The following is a 13,603-nucleotide window of genomic DNA, read 5'->3' as shown; positions in this document are numbered from 1 at the left end:
TACCGGCCCGCGAAGGGCCCCTCCCGTCACGTATGTCAGGGCCCCATCGCTCGTGAGGACAGCGGCGTTAACCCGCCTCCCTTCACGCCTGCAGGGAGGGGCGCCGACACTTGGAGCTCGGGTCCGTCCGCCAGGCCTGCGCGGCGGTTGTGCTGGAGGGGTTTCGGGGCCCCTCCACGACACTTTGACATAAGCCGGGGAAAGGAGGCCTTCTCGGAGAGACCGGTGCCCTCCGCCGTCCCTTGGCCACTTTCCCCCCCGGGCGAGGTCGGGTCCCCAACTCGTGTTGGTCCCCTAGGCTGAGCTCCGGTTCTCAGAGGTTCTGAAAACCCTGTCCTCTGAAATCTCCGCGCACCTTTCTGAAAGGAAACCTCGAAAAAGCCACCCGCACATTCAGCGGGACCAACCTGAAATTCAAGCCGACCTCCTGGTTCTCTCGGTCGGACGAGGCGCTCTCGGGCGACCCCATTCGGACTTCCAGGGGACGACCGACCACCAGGTCAACCCCATGCTAGTCAATGGGGTTGACCTGCTCTCCGAGAGGGGACTTAGAAAATTTTTCAGCCCGCCTCCCCGTGGGTTGACCTGGTGGACGAGGGGGGACTTAGAATTTTTTTGGCGACTTGGGCAACTATCGATCACCCCGCCTCCACCGGGTCACCCAAGCCGCCCGAGGATCACCGTCCTGGGCCAGAGACAGAGAATTCCACCAGGTCCTTTGGATGGGGCCCACGGAAAGGCAATTTTCCCAAAATTTCCCCAGAGACTCCGGGCACTGCTGGGAGGTCCCCCAGGAAGCCGGAGCCAATTTTTTTATTTTTTTTCGAAATAAGGATCGGGACCACAGTGACCGGGTAGACGCTTCCAGGCAAGCCGCTCGGGGCTCACCCTCCTCGGCCGCGGAGAGCGACTCGCCCCGGTCGTTTGGATCGGGCACGTGGAAAATTTTTACAAAATTTGCCCGGAGACTCCGGGCACTGCTAGAAGGTCCCCCCGGTCGCCGGAGCCAAAAAAAATTTTTTTTTTCGAAATAAGGATCGGGACCACCGTGACCGGGTAGCCGCAACCAGGCAAGCCGCTTGCGGCTCACCCTCCTCGGCCGCGGAGAGCGACTCGCCCCGGTCGTTTGGATCGGGCACATGGAAAATTTTTACAAAATTTCACCGGAGACTCCGGGCACTGCTAGAAGGTCCCCCCGGTCGCCGGAGCCAAAAAAATTTTTTTTTTCGAAATAAGGATCGGGACCACCGTGACCGGGTAGCCGCTTCCAGGCAAGCCGCTCAGGGCTCACCCTCCTCGGCCGCGGAGAGCGACTCGCCCCGGTCGTTTGGATCGGGCACATGGAAAATTTTTACAAAATTTCACCGGAGACTCCGGGCACTGCTAGAAGGTCCCCCCGGTCCCTGGAGCCAAAAAAAATTTTTTTTTCCAAATAAGGATCGGGACCACCGTGACCGGGTAGCCGCTTCCAGGCAAGCCGCTCGGGGCTCACCCTCCTCGGCCGCGGAGGGCGACTTGACCCCGGTCTCCTGGATCTCTCACAAGGAAGGGTGTTTGGATCCCAAATTTTCCCCAGGGCTTCCGGGTGCTGCAGGAAGGTTCCCCCGGTCCCCGGAGCGAAGAAAATCAATTTTTTCTCCAATCTCCATCGGGACTTCCGAGACCGGGTCCCCGCCGCCCGGCAAGCCGCTCGGGGCTCACCCTCCTCGGCCGCGGAGGGCGACTTGACCCCGGTCTCCTGGATCTCTCACAAGGAAGGGTGTTTGGATCCCAAATTTTCCCCAGGGCTTCCGGGTGCTGCAGGAAGGTTCCCCCGGTCGCCGGAGCGAAGAAAATCAATTTTTTCTCCAATCTCCATCGGGACTTCCGAGACCGGGTCCCCGCCGCCCGGCAAGCCGCTCGGGGCTCACCCTCCTCGGCCGCGGAGGGCGACTCGACCCCGGTCTATTGGATCTCGCACACGGAAGGGTGTTCGGATCCCAAATTTTCCCCAGAGGCTCCCGGCGCCGCAGGAAGGTGCCCCCGGTCCCCGGAGCGAAGAAAAACAATTTTTTCTCCAGTCTCCATCGGGACCTCCGAGACCGGGTCCCCGCCGCCCGGCAAGGCGCTCGGGGCTCACCCTCCTCGGCCGCGGAGAGCGACTCGCCCCGGTCGTTTGGATAGGGCACATGGAAAATTTTTACAAAATTTCAACGGAGACTCCGGGCACTGCTAGAAGGTCCCCCCGGTCCCTGGAGCCAAAAAAAAATTTTTTTTCCAAATAAGGATCGGGACCACCCTGACCGGGTAGCCGCTTCCAGGCAAGCCGCTCAGGGCTCACCCTCCTCGGCCGCGGAGAGCGACTCGACCCCGGTCTATTGGATCTCGCACACGGAAGGGTGTTCGGATCCCAAATTTTCCCCAGAGCTTCCGGGGGCTGCAGGAAGGTTCCCCCGGTCCCCGGAGCGAAGAAAATCAATTTTTTCCCCAATCTCCGTCGGGACTTCCGAGACCGGGTCCCCGCCGCCCGGCAAGCCGCTCGGGGCTCACCCTCCTCGGCCGCGGAGGGCGACTTGACCCCGGTCTCCTGGATCTCTCACAAGGAAGGGTGTTTGGATCCCAAATTTTCCCCAGAGGCTCCCGGCGCCGCAGGAAGGTGCCCCCGGTCCCCGGAGCGAAGAAAAACAATTTTTTCTCCAGTCTCCATCGGGACCTCCGAGACCGGGTCCCCGCCGCCCGGCAAGCCGCTCGGGGCTCACCCTCCTCGGCCGCGGAGAGCGACTCGCCCCGGTCGTTTGGATCGGGCACATGGAAAATTTTTACAAAATTTCACCGGAGGCTCCGGGCACTGCTAGAAGGTCCCCCCGGTCCCTGGAGCCAAAAAAAAAATTTTTTTTCCAAATAAGGATCGGGACCACCGTGACCGGGTAGCCGCTTCCAGGCAAGCCGCTCAGGGCTCACCCTCCTCGGCCGCGGAGAGCGACTCGACCCCGGTCTTTTGGATCTCGCACACGGAAGGGTGTTCGGATCCCAAATTTTCCCCAGAGCTTCCGGGGGCTGCAGGAAGGTTCCCCCGGTCCCCGGAGCGAAGAAAATCCTTTTTTTCCCCAATCTCCGTCGGGACTTCCGAGACCGGGTCCCCGCCGCCCGGCAAGCCGCTCGGGGCTCACCCTCCTCGGCCGCGGAGGGCGACTTGACCCCGGTCTCCTGGATCTCTCACAAGGAAGGGTGTTTGGATCCCAAATTTTCCCCAGGGCTTCCGGGTGCTGCAGGAAGGTTCCCCCGGTCGCCGGAGCGAAGAAAATCAATTTTTTCTCCAATCTCCATCGGGACTTCCGAGACCGGGTCCCCGCCGCCCGGCAAGCCGCTCGGGGCTCACCCTCCTCGGCCGCGGAGGGCGACTCGACCCCGGTCTATTGGATCTCGCACACGGAAGGGTGTTCGGATCCCAAATTTTCCCCAGAGGCTCCCGGCGCCGCAGGAAGGTGCCCCCGGTCCCCGGAGCGAAGAAAAACAATTTTTTCTCCAGTCTCCATCGGGACCTCCGAGACCGGGTCCCCGCCGCCCGGCAAGCCGCTCGGGGCTCACCCTCCTCGGCCGCGGAGAGCGACTCGCCCCGGTCGTTTGGATCGGGCACATGGAAAATTTTTACAAAATTTCACCGGAGGCTCCGGGCACTGCTAGAAGGTCCCCCCGGTCCCTGGAGCCAAAAAAAAAAATTTTTTTTCCAAATAAGGATCGGGACCACCGTGACCGGGTAGCCGCTTCCAGGCAAGCCGCTCAGGGCTCACCCTCCTCGGCCGCGGAGAGCGACTCGACCCCGGTCTTTTGGATCTCGCACACGGAAGGGTGTTCGGATCCCAAATTTTCCCCAGAGCTTCCGGGGGCTGCAGGAAGGTTCCCCCGGTCCCCGGAGCGAAGAAAATCCTTTTTTTCCCCAATCTCCGTCGGGACTTCCGAGACCGGGTCCCCGCCGCCCGGCAAGCCGCTCGGGGCTCACCCTCCTCGGCCGCGGAGGGCGACTTGACCCCGGTCTCCTGGATCTCTCACAAGGAAGGGTGTTTGGATCCCAAATTTTCCCCAGAGCATCCCGGCGCCGCAGGAAGGTCCCCCCGGTCCCCGGAGCGAAGAAAATCAATTTTTTCCCCAGTCTCCATCGGGACTTCCGAGACCGGGTCCCCGCCGCCCGGCAAGCCGCTCGGGGCTCACCCTCCTCGGCCGCGGAGAGCGACTTGACCCCGGTCTACTGGATCTCTCGCAAGGAAGGGGGTTTGGATCCCAAATTTTCCCCAGAGGCTCCCGGCGCCGCAGGAAGGTGCCCCCGGTCCCCGGAGCGAAGAAAATCAATTTTTTCCCCAGTCTCCATCGGGACTTCCGAGACCGGGTCCCCGCCGCCCGGCAAGCCGCTCGGGGCTCACCCTCCTCGCCCGCGGAGAGCGACTCGCCCCGGTCGTTTGGATCGGGCACATGGAAAATTTTTACAAAATTTCACCGGAGGCTCCGGGCACTGCTAGAAGGTCCCCACGGTCCCTGGAGCCAAAAAATAAAAATTTTTTTCCAAATAAGGATCGGGACCACCGTGACCGGGTAGCCGCTTCCAGGCAAGCCGCTCTGGGCTCACCCTCCTCGGCCGCGGAGAGCGACTTGACCCCGGTCTCCTGGATCTCGCACACGGAAGGGGGTTCGGATCCCAAATTTTCCCCAGAGCTTCCGGGGGCTGCAGGAAGGTTCCCCCGGTCCCCGGAGCGAAGAAAATCAATTTTTTCCCCAATCTCCATCGGGACTTCCGAGACCGGGTCCCCGCCGCCCGGCAAGCCGCTCGGGGCTCACCCTCCTCGGCCGCGGAGGGCGACTTGACCCCGGTCTCCTGGATCTCTCACAAGGAAGGGGGTTTGGCTCCCAAATTTTCCCCAGAGGCTCCCGGCGCCGCAGGAAGGTGCCCCCGGTCCCCGGAGCGAAGAAAAACAATTTTTTCTCCAATCTCCATCGGGACTTCCGAGACCGGGTCCCCGCCGCCCGGCAAGCCGCTCGGGGCTCACCCTCCTCGGCCGCGGAGGGCGACTTGACCCCGGTCTCCTGGATCTCTCACAAGGAAGGGTGTTTGGATCCCAAATTTTCCCCAGAGCTTCCGGGTGCTGCAGGAAGGTGCCCCCGGTCCCCGGAGCGAAGAAAATCAATTTTTTCCCCAATATCCGCCGAGACTTCCGAGACCGGGTCCCCGCCGCCCGGCAAGCCGCTCGGGGCTCACCCTCCTCGGCCGCGGAGGGCGACTTGACCCCGGTCTCCTGGATCTCTCACAAGGAAGGGTGTTTGGATCCCAAATTTTCCCCAGGGCTTCCGGGTGCTGCAGGAAGGTTCCCCCGGTCCCCGGAGCGAAGAAAATCAATTTTTTCTCCAATCTCCATCGGGACTTCCGAGACCGGGTCCCCGCCGCCCGGCAAGCCGCTCGGGGCTCACCCTCCTCGGCCGCGGAGGGCGACTTGACCCCGGTCTCCTGGATCTCTCACAAGGAAGGGTGTTTGGATCCCAAATTTTCCCCAGGGCTTCCGGGTGCTGCAGGAAGGTTCCCCCGGTCGCCGGAGCGAAGAAAATCAATTTTTTCTCCAATCTCCATCGGGACTTCCGAGACCGGGTCCCCGCCGCCCGGCAAGCCGCTCGGGGCTCACCCTCCTCGGCCGCGGAGGGCGACTCGACCCCGGTCTATTGGATCTCGCACACGGAAGGGTGTTCGGATCCCAAATTTTCCCCAGAGGCTCCCGGCGCCGCAGGAAGGTGCCCCCGGTCCCCGGAGCGAAGAAAAACAATTTTTTCTCCAGTCTCCATCGGGACCTCCGAGACCGGGTCCCCGCCGCCCGGCAAGCCGCTCGGGGCTCACCCTCCTCGGCCGCGGAGAGCGACTCGCCCCGGTCGTTTGGATCGGGCACATGGAAAATTTTTACAAAATTTCACCGGAGGCTCCGGGCACTGCTAGAAGGTCCCCCCGGTCCCTGGAGCCAAAAAAAAAAATTTTTTTTCCAAATAAGGATCGGGACCACCGTGACCGGGTAGCCGCTTCCAGGCAAGCCGCTCAGGGCTCACCCTCCTCGGCCGCGGAGAGCGACTCGACCCCGGTCTTTTGGATCTCGCACACGGAAGGGTGTTCGGATCCCAAATTTTCCCCAGAGCTTCCGGGGGCTGCAGGAAGGTTCCCCCGGTCCCCGGAGCGAAGAAAATCCTTTTTTTCCCCAATCTCCGTCGGGACTTCCGAGACCGGGTCCCCGCCGCCCGGCAAGCCGCTCGGGGCTCACCCTCCTCGGCCGCGGAGGGCGACTTGACCCCGGTCTCCTGGATCTCTCACAAGGAAGGGTGTTTGGATCCCAAATTTTCCCCAGAGCATCCCGGCGCCGCAGGAAGGTGCCCCCGGTCCCCGGAGCGAAGAAAATCAATTTTTTCCCCAGTCTCCATCGGGACTTCCGAGACCGGGTCCCCGCCGCCCGGCAAGCCGCTCGGGGCTCACCCTCCTCGGCCGCGGAGAGCGACTTGACCCCGGTCTACTGGATCTCTCGCAAGGAAGGGGGTTTGGATCCCAAATTTTCCCCAGAGGCTCCCGGCGCCGCAGGAAGGTGCCCCCGGTCCCCGGAGCGAAGAAAATCAATTTTTTCCCCAGTCTCCATCGGGACTTCCGAGACCGGGTCCCCGCCGCCCGGCAAGCCGCTCGGGGCTCACCCTCCTCGCCCGCGGAGAGCGACTCGCCCCGGTCGTTTGGATCGGGCACATGGAAAATTTTTACAAAATTTCACCGGAGGCTCCGGGCACTGCTAGAAGGTCCCCCCGGTCCCTGGAGCCAAAAAAAAAATTTTTTTTCCAAATAAGGATCGGGACCACCGTGACCGGGTAGCCGCTTCCAGGCAAGCCGCTCAGGGCTCACCCTCCTCGGCCGCGGAGAGCGACCCGCCCCGGTCGTTTGGATCGGGCACATGGAAAATTTTTACAAAATTTCAACGGATACTCCGGGCACTGCTAGAAGGTCCCCCCGGTCCCTGGAGCCAAAAAAAAATTTTTTTTCCAAATAAGGATCGGGACCACCCTGACCGGGTAGCCGCTTCCAGGCAAGCCGCTCAGGGCTCACCCTCCTCGGCCGCGGAGAGCGACTCGACCCCGGTCTATTGGATCTCGCACACGGAAGGGTGTTCGGATCCCAAATTTTCCCCAGAGCTTCCGGGGGCTGCAGGAAGGTTCCCCCGGTCCCCGGAGCGAAGAAAATCAATTTTTTCCCCAATCTCCGTCGGGACTTCCGAGACCGGGTCCCCGCCGCCCGGCAAGCCGCTCGGGGCTCACCCTCCTCGGCCGCGGAGGGCGACTTGACCCCGGTCTCCTGGATCTCTCACAAGGAAGGGTGTTTGGATCCCAAATTTTCCCCAGAGGCTCCCGGCGCCGCAGGAAGGTGCCCCCGGTCCCCGGAGCGAAGAAAAACAATTTTTTCTCCAGTCTCCATCGGGACCTCCGAGACCGGGTCCCCGCCGCCCGGCAAGCCGCTCGGGGCTCACCCTCCTCGGCCGCGGAGAGCGACTCGCCCCGGTCGTTTGGATCGGGCACATTGAAAATTTTTACAAAATTTCACCGGAGGCTCCGGGCACTGCTAGAAGGTCCCCCCGGTCCCTGGAGCCAAAAAAAAAATTTTTTTTCCAAATAAGGATCGGGACCACCGTGACCGGGTAGCCGCTTCCAGGCAAGCCGCTCAGGGCTCACCCTCCTCGGCCGCGGAGAGCGACTCGACCCCGGTCTTTTGGATCTCGCACACGGAAGGGTGTTCGGATCCCAAATTTTCCCCAGAGCTTCCGGGGGCTGCAGGAAGGTTCCCCCGGTCCCCGGAGCGAAGAAAATCCTTTTTTTCCCCAATCTCCGTCGGGACTTCCGAGACCGGGTCCCCGCCGCCCGGCAAGCCGCTCGGGGCTCACCCTCCTCGGCCGCGGAGGGCGACTTGACCCCGGTCTCCTGGATCTCTCACAAGGAAGGGTGTTTGGATCCCAAATTTTCCCCAGAGCATCCCGGCGCCGCAGGAAGGTGCCCCCGGTCCCCGGAGCGAAGAAAATCAATTTTTTCCCCAGTCTCCATCGGGACTTCCGAGACCGGGTCCCCGCCGCCCGGCAAGCCGCTCGGGGCTCACCCTCCTCGGCCGCGGAGAGCGACTTGACCCCGGTCTACTGGATCTCTCGCAAGGAAGGGGGTTTGGATCCCAAATTTTCCCCAGAGGCTCCCGGCGCCGCAGGAAGGTGCCCCCGGTCCCCGGAGCGAAGAAAAACAATTTTTTCTCCAGTCTCCATCGGGACCTCCGAGACCGGGTCCCCGCCGCCCGGCAAGCCGCTCGGGGCTCACCCTCCTCGCCCGCGGAGAGCGACTCGCCCCGGTCGTTTGGATCGGGCACATGGAAAATTTTTACAAAATTTCACCGGAGGCTCCGGGCACTGCTAGAAGGTCCCCCCGGTCCCTGGAGCCAAAAAAAAAATTTTTTTTCCAAATAAGGATCGGGACCACCGTGACCGGGTAGCCGCTTCCAGGCAAGCCGCTCAGGGCTCACCCTCCTCGGCCGCGGAGAGCGACTCGACCCCGGTCTTTTGGATCTCGCACACGGAAGGGTGTTCGGATCCCAAATTTTCCCCAGAGCTTCCGGGGGCTGCAGGAAGGTTCCCCCGGTCCCCGGAGCGAAGAAAATCCTTTTTTTCCCCAATCTCCGTCGGGACTTCCGAGACCGGGTCCCCGCCGCCCGGCAAGCCGCTCGGGGCTCACCCTCCTCGGCCGCGGAGGGCGACTTGACCCCGGTCTCCTGGATCTCTCACAAGGAAGGGTGTTTGGATCCCAAATTTTCCCCAGAGCATCCCGGCGCCGCAGGAAGGTGCCCCCGGTCCCCGGAGCGAAGAAAATCAATTTTTTCCCCAGTCTCCATCGGGACTTCCGAGACCGGGTCCCCGCCGCCCGGCAAGCCGCTCGGGGCTCACCCTCCTCGGCCGCGGAGAGCGACTTGACCCCGGTCTACTGGATCTCTCGCAAGGAAGGGGGTTTGGATCCCAAATTTTCCCCAGAGGCTCCCGGCGCCGCAGGAAGGTGCCCCCGGTCCCCGGAGCGAAGAAAAATCAATTTTTTCTCCCAGTCTCCATCGGGACCTTCCGAGACCGGGTCCCCGCCGCCCGGCAAGCCGCTCGGGGCTCACCCTCCTCGCCCGCGGAGAGCGACTCGCCCCGGTCGTTTGGATCGGGCACATGGAAAATTTTTACAAAATTTCACCGGAGGCTCCGGGCACTGCTAGAAGGTCCCCCCGGTCCCTGGAGCCAAAAAAAAATTTTTTTTCCAAATAAGGATCGGGACCACCGTGACCGGGTAGCCGCTTCCAGGCAAGCCGCTCAGGGCTCACCCTCCTCGGCCGCGGAGAGCGACCCGCCCCGGTCGTTTGGATCGGGCACATGGAAAATTTTTACAAAATTTCAACGGATACTCCGGGCACTGCTAGAAGGTCCCCCCGGTCCCTGGAGCCAAAAAAAAATTTTTTTTCCAAATAAGGATCGGGACCACCCTGACCGGGTAGCCGCTTCCAGGCAAGCCGCTCAGGGCTCACCCTCCTCGGCCGCGGAGAGCGACTCGCCCCGGTCGTTTGGATCGGGCACATGGAAAATTTTTACAAAATTTCACCGGAGACTCCGGGCACTGCTAGAAGGTCCCCCCGGTCCCTGGAGCCAAAAAAAAATTTTTTTTTCCAAATAAGGATCGGGACCACCGTGACCGGGTAGCCGCTTCCAGGCAAGCCGCTTGCGGCTCACCCTCCTCGGCCGCGGAGGGAGAATTGACCCCGGTCTTTTGGATCGGGCACTTGGAAGATTATAACACTTTGTGCAAGGAGACTCCGGACACTGCCGGGAGGTCACCCCGGTCCCTGGAGCAAAGAAAGGGAAAATTCTCGAATAAAGGCTCCGGTCCTCCGAGACCGGGTCCCCGCCGCCAGGCAAGCCGCCCGGGGCTCACCCTCCTCGTTCGCGTAAAGAGACTTGCCCTCCGTCGTCTGGATCGGTTCGATGGGAGTCAGCGCCTGCTGAAATGCTGCCCTCCTGTGGAACAAGGTGAGATTAACTCGGGACCAACCGGCCAGCAGGTCAACCCGGTTCTCCAATCGGCCACCGGGTCTACCCGGTTCTCCAATCGGCCACCGGGTCTACCCGGTTCTCCAACCGGCCACGAGGTCAACCCGGTTCTCCAACGGGCCACGAGGTCAACCCGGTTCTCCAACGGGCCACCAGGTCAACCCGGAGCTCCGACCGGGCACCAGGTCAACCCGGTTCTCCGACCGGCCACCAGGTCATCCCGGAGCTCCGACCGGCCACCAGGTCAACCCGGTTCTCCGACCGGCCACCAGGTCAACCCGGAGCTCCGACCGGCCACCAGGTCAACCCGGAGCTCCCACCGGCCACCAGGTCAACCCGGTTCTCCGACCGGCCACCAGGTCAACCCGGAGCTCCGACCGGCCACCAGGTCAACCCGGTTCTCCGACCGGCCACCAGGTCAACCCGCAGCTCCGACCGGCCACCAGGTCAACCCGGTCCTCCGAACGGGCACCAGGTCTACCCGGTTCTCCGACCGGCCACCAGGTCAACCCGGTTCTCCGACCTGACACTAGGTCTCCCCGGAGCTCCGACCGGCCACCAGGTCAACCCGGTTCTCCGACCGGCCACGAGGTCAACCCGGAGCTCCGACCGGCCACCAGGTCAACCCGGTTCTCCGACCGGCCACGAGGTCAACCCGGAGCTCCGACCGGGCACCAGGTCAACCCGGAGCTCCGACCGGCCACCAGGTCAACCCGGTTCTCCGACCGGCCACGAGGTCTCCCCGGAGCTCCGACCGGCCACCGGGTCAACCCGGAGCTCCGTCCGCCGGAGGGTGAACCGGGTGGACCTGGTGGCCGGCGGGCGAACCGACCACCAGGTACCCCCGGAGCCCCGACCGCCGGAGGGAGAACCGGGTAGACCTGGTGGCCTGGAAGGGACTTGGAAAAATATTTCGCCGAGACCGCCGCCTGGGGAACGACTTTGAAGACGCCCAGGGCTCACCCTCCACGACCGCGGACAACGACTTGCCCCCGGGCGTTTGGATCGAGCACATGGGAAATTTTAGCAAATTTTGCCCCGAGGCTCCAGGCACTGCTGGAAGGTAACCCCGTTCCCCGGCGGAGTAAATTTAAAAAAAAAAAAAAAAAAGGATCGGGACCTCCGAGACCGGGTCCCCGCCGCCCGGCAAGCCGCCCGGGGCTCACCCTCCTCGGCCGCGGAGAGCGACTTGAACCCGGTCGTTTGGATCGGGCACCTGGAAGATTTTAATTTTTTTTTTTTTTTTTTTTTTTTTCCAAATTTTGCCCACAGACTCCAGGCGGTGCTGGAAGGTCACCCGGGTCCCCGGAGCAGAAATTTTTTTTCCCTCCCTACTTCTTCATCGTTTCTTCTCTCTCTCCCCAAATTGGCCCGAGACCGTTGCGGTCGGGCAGGCCATATGCGTCGGCGGCGGTGGAGGCGGGGGCCGTGAAGCGGACGAGGAGGCGCGGAGCCGGGTGCCTACGGCCATACCGGACCGAAAGCCCCCGATCCCGTCCGATCTCGGAAGGTAAACCGTCCCGGGCCTGGCTAGTACTTGGATGGGTGACCGCCTGGGAATCCCAGGTGCCGTAGGCAGCTTTTCCCGGTCCCGGCCGGCTCCCTCCTTTTCCGGGCAGGGAGGGAGGGAGGAAGGAACTGGGGCGGGGGACGAAAAGCAGCCTCCTCGCCCCCGAGTTCCCCCCCGCCCGAGGGACCGGAGGGACGGACGGCGGGGACCGGGGTCCCAGGGGCCGACTCGACCGAGGACCCGGGATTCTCAAACTTTCAGGGGGAGACCCGGGGCCCCGGAGGGACCGGCCCGGACCCCTACGGAGCCTCTGAGCCCGGCCCCCGGCTCGCAGGACCGCCCCGAGCGCCCCCGCGGCAGAGCAGGCGAGGCCTGGCCCGGCTTGAGTTCGACGGGTGGGTGGCTCCCCCGGGCTCCCACCACGGAGGACTCACCGCTCCCAAAATCTCAGGGGGGGACCCGGGGTCCCGGGCGGACTCGCCCGTACTCCTTCGGGGCCTCTGAGCCGGGGCCTCGGCCCCCAGGACCGCCCCGAGTCCCCTCGCACCGGCCCAGCGGAGGCCTGGCCTGGCCTGAGGACGGCGGGTGTGTGGCTTCCCCCGGCTCCCTCCACGGAGGACCGAGGCCTCCCAAACTCTCAGGGGGAGTCCCCGGGCTCCGAGCGGACTCGGCCGGACCCCTTCGGGGCCTCTGAGCCGGGGCCTCGGCCCGCAGGTCCGCCCCGAGTCCCCTCGCGGCGGCCCGGGCGAGGCCTGGCCTGCGCTAAGGACGGCGGGTGTGTGGCTCCCCCGGGCTCCCTCCACGGAGGACCCACCGCTCCCAAACTCTCAGGGGGAGTCCCAGGGCTGCGGGCGGACTCTCCCTGACCCCTTCGGGGCCTCTGAGCCGGGGCCTCGGCCCGCAGGTCCGCCCCGAGTCCCCCCGCGGGGGCCCGGGCGAGGCCTGGCCTGCGCTATGGACGGCGGGTGTGTGGCTCCCCGGGGCTCCCTCCACGGAGGACCCACCGCTCTCAAACTCTCAGGGGGAGTCCCCGGGCTGCGGGCGGACTCGCCCGGACCCCTTCGGGGCCTCTGAGCCGGGGCCTCGGCCCGCAGGTCCGCCCCGAGTCCCCCCGCGGCGGCCCGGGCGAGGGCCTGGCCTGGCCTGAGGACGGCGGGTGTGTGGCTTCCCCCGGCTCCCTCCACGGAGGACCCACCGCTCCCAAACTCTCAGGGGGAGTCCCCGGGCTCCGAGCGGACTCGGCCGGACCCCTTCGGGGCCTCTGAGCCGGGGCCTCGGCCCGCAGGTCCGCCCCGAGTCCCCCCGCGGGGGCCCGGGCGAGGCCTGGCCTGCGGTAAGGACGGCGGGTGTGTGGCTCCCCCGGGCTCCCTCCACGGAGGACCCACCGCTCCCAAACTCTCAGGGGGAGTCCCCGGGCTCCGGGCGGACTCGGCCCGGACCCCTTCGGGGCCTCTGAGCCGGCGTCTCGGCCCGCAGGTCCGCCCGAGTCCCCCCGCGGCGGCCCGGGGAGGGCCTGGCCTGCCTGAGGACGGCGGGTGTGTGGCTTCCCCCGGCTCCCTCCACGGAGGACCGAGGCCTCCCAAACTCTCAGGGGGAGTCCCCGGGCTCCGAGCGGACTCGGCCGGACCCCTTCGGGGCCTCTGAGCCGGGGCCTCGGCCCGCAGGTCCGCCCCGAGTCCCCTCGCGGCGGCCCGGGCGAGGCCTGGCCTGCGCTAAGGACGGCGGGGTGTGTGGCTCCCCCGGGCTCCCTCCACGGAGGACCCACCGCTCCCAAACTCTCAGGGGAGTCCCCGGGCTGCCGGGCGGACTCTCCGGACCCCTTCGGGGCCTCTGAGCCGGGGCCTCGGCCCGCAGGTCCGCCCCGAGTCCCCCCGCGGCGGCCCGGGCGAGGCCTGGCCTGCGCTAAGGACGGCGGGTGTGTGGCTCCCCGGGGCTCCCTCCACGGAGGACCCAACGCTCCCAAACTCTCAGGGGGAGTCCCCGGGCTCCGGGCGGACTCGGCCGG

General features: G+C 64.7%; 1 non-coding gene across 1 annotated transcript; it reads left to right on the top strand.

Annotated features, from left to right (window-relative positions):
* The first annotated feature begins 11,547 nt into the window (after positions 1–11,547).
* LOC127041881 (5S ribosomal RNA) lies at positions 11,548–11,666 on the top strand. Its single transcript, XR_007771742.1, has one exon. It is a non-coding gene; the product is annotated as a 5S ribosomal RNA (ribosomal RNA).
* Positions 11,667–13,603: the final 1,937 nt, after the last annotated feature.

The sequence above is a fragment of the Gopherus flavomarginatus genome (assembly GCF_025201925.1).
Source record: "Gopherus flavomarginatus isolate rGopFla2 chromosome 13 unlocalized genomic scaffold, rGopFla2.mat.asm SUPER_13_unloc_7, whole genome shotgun sequence".
NCBI classification, from domain to species: Eukaryota; Metazoa; Chordata; order Testudines; family Testudinidae; genus Gopherus; species Gopherus flavomarginatus.
The sequence above is the reverse complement of the archived record's forward strand: the minus strand, read 5'-3'. Positions and strand labels throughout refer to the sequence as shown.